This window comes from Alligator sinensis, unplaced genomic scaffold (assembly GCF_000455745.1).
Source record: "Alligator sinensis unplaced genomic scaffold, ASM45574v1 scaffold82_1, whole genome shotgun sequence".
NCBI classification, from domain to species: Eukaryota; Metazoa; Chordata; order Crocodylia; family Alligatoridae; genus Alligator; species Alligator sinensis.
The window spans coordinates 1,424,566-1,427,799 of NW_005841860.1; positions in this window are offsets into that span (position 1 = coordinate 1,424,566).

A 3,234-nucleotide genomic window follows, 5' to 3' on the forward strand; every position below is an offset into this window, starting at 1 on the left:
ACACCCGGGATTGCCACCTCACCAATCTTAAAAAGGCTTTCACCCAGCAAGGACACTCCTCCAGAGAGGTAGATCGCATGTTTGAAAGAGCCACCTGGATACCACGTGAAGAACTGCTGCAGTACAGAAGAAAACCCCCCACAAATCGCACACCGCTGGTTATGACATATCACCCCTCCCTTGAACCTGTACGGAAAATCCTCAAAAAATTGCAACCCATATTAGAAAAAGAACCTATTCTTAAAAAGATCTTCCCAGAGCCACCCATCCTAGACTTCCCAGGATCTTACAGCTGCACCTCCAGGAATGTAGTATACCTCATCCAGTGCACCAAATGCCCTGATGGAAGATATGTAGGAGAGACCAGACAACAACTGCGCACCAGAATGAATGCACACCGGAAATCTATCAAAGACAGAAACCCTCAATTACCGGTGGGGGCACCTTTCTCACAGGAGGGCCACTCTCTCTCCAATCTCTCAGTCCTGATCCTCAAGGGAAACTTACACAACATTTCCCAGAGATGAGCCTATGAGCTCCATTTCATCAACCTGCTGGATACTAGAGATCAGGAATAAACATAGACATTGGATTTTTGATACATTATAATCTGCCTGGCAACTGACTCCCCAGCCCAGCCCAGCCCAGCCCCTGGCTTCTTTACTTTTCATTCCATCCAGGAAGAGCACACACCAACTGCTGCAGCTTCCTGAGCCTGACGAAGGGTTTTTGAACCCGAAAGCTTGCTTAATAACTATTCTCCAACCATTTGGGTTGGTCTAATAAAAGATATCAAATTCACCCAAGGAACCTTGTCTCCATAAATAGTATTGTGCATTTGTTAATTAGTGGGAGCTGCTAGGAGCTCAGCTCCTTTAAAAGTTTATCAGTTTATTTAAATGCCTAAATATAGAGTTAAGCATCTAACATGATATCTTTTATTAGACCAGCCTACTAGTTGGAAAAAAGTTCTTTGCAAATATCATGTTAGTAGTTGGTAAAAAGTTCTTGCAAAGAACTTTTTCCCAACCACTCAGTTGTTCTAATAAAAGATATCACATCTACCCGAAGAACCATGTCCTTAGACCAACACGGCTACAACCAAAAACCCAGCATCTAACATGAGGCATCTATTTGTGGAAACTGTGGCCATTTGGCTTTGAAAAAAAAATAATGGGGCAAATAAACAGCCACTTATACAGGGCTAAACAAAGGAGGATGTTAACATCTATGTCCACCATTTAGATGCCACAGACATTCACAACCCCACCACTTAACCCAAGTGCTTAAAGTCCATTAAGAACTAAGTTTGTGCCAGGAAAGTTCCCAGCCACCTAAATTCCTGTTGTTGTACATGTGACCAGCTGTACAATTCCTGACAATGCTAACCTGCTAGATATCTCTCTCATTCCTAATCTGAGTAGGTTTCACAAAATAGTCATTCTTCTGCTTATCTCACCTGTTGGGACTGTTTGGGTAAGCATCTTCAGATCACATATGACCTCCCACAAAATATGGCTGGCAGAAGTTGTGATTGTATCTCTGTATCTTTTGTCAAACATCATTGAGTTTACACAATTCACCAGAGATTCAGAAAAATCCCTCTCTGCCTGAAGGGATTTTAACCCACACCTCCAACATCACAGGAGACTGCTTTAACCAGAAGGCTTTGGGCATTTTAGGATGAGGCTTTCTCAGTCCCTCTTGTTGAAACTGTTCAATTTTAAATACATCTTTACATATACATAGGCCAAAAAAAGAGAGAAAGAGAGAGAGAATGACCCTGCAGCCCACTGCTATCCATATCAGTTGTCAAGCTGTGTGGCTTCACCACTGGACAAGTATCCTCCCTTCCCAGACCCGTTGGTCTGGGGCTTTGGATATTCCCCAAACCCAGGCAGACAGCCTTCATGCAAGCCCCAGGCTTGGAGGCCGTGGGGTTCAGATGCCCTCAGTCTTGCTTGATCTTATCTGAAAGGCCTAGAAGCACACGCCTGAGAGTAGGGAGATGTGAGTTTCATTTTTATAGTGTGGAGCAATGTCAGCAGATGACAAAAGCCTGTTAAGAGCTGATGACAGATGAGGTCTGCTGATGACAGACCTTATCTGACACCAGCCCACCTGAAGTCAACTTTTTGTGTCAGAGTTTTCAATAAATTCTGTCTCTAAAACCAAAACACTTTCTAGGCAAGTTAAACCTGCACTGTGAGATTCTTGGTAGAATTCAAAGAGTTTTCTGATCTCTTTCCTTTTCTGGATAAAAAGACTTTACTTGAGGAGGTTTTTTTCCCTCTTTGTATGATTACCTTGCCAGTTTTAGGCTATGTCAAAAATAAAAAACGTGCAGTGTTCCTTGAAAGGCTTTTATTTATTTCCAAAAAAGCTTTCATAAGCCATTCATTGGAAAAAAAAGCAGAAGCTAGATGACTTATGTTTAATAGTGTGATATCATTAGTACTGTTTGCATAGTCTTGTAACAATAGATGACCACATCTTTCTTACATAACCCTCACAGAAACTTGCAAAGGCAGTGGATATTGTGCTAAACTATCTTAACATTTCTTTTGGTGTAAATGAGACTTTACACAGTCCTAATAATTAAGAACATTCACTTATTTTTAGTTAAAATCTTTTTAAATTGCTAATTTATGACCCTAGTTCAGAAGATACATTAGCAATATAAAGTTTTTTACAAAGAATTATCAAGCAAGATAATAACTCCATTGCTGTATGGGCATTACAACCATTACATTGATGGCTAAACTGAGGAAAAGTGAGAAAGGTTAAAAATTTTCAGAAGTGGATACGTAATAGGCACTTTTCACTCCCACCTGCAGATGAGAAATAACACACGTATATAAGCTTCTTGTTATTTTCAGGCTTCTGACAATCAAACATTTAATCCTCTAGTATGTTTTGTTTATTTTGTGTGTCTCAATAAAGAAAATTATTAAATATCTAGTTTAAAAGAGACTTTTATGCAGAATCAGTGATACAATAACAAGTAGAGAGACATATAAGGCTTGGAAGTCAAGATTATTCTGTTTTCTCTTTATGTTAATAGTTGGAAGTAATCACACAAAGCATTATTACATCATTTTAAAGTTCAACATAATTTAAATTATTTAGATAACAAAGTGTATAATAATTTGTATTTAAAATTACAAAGATCATTTCTTACTGTTCTGTCTACACTTACTTTTAAGAACATAATTATGTGTCTGTACTCTTTCC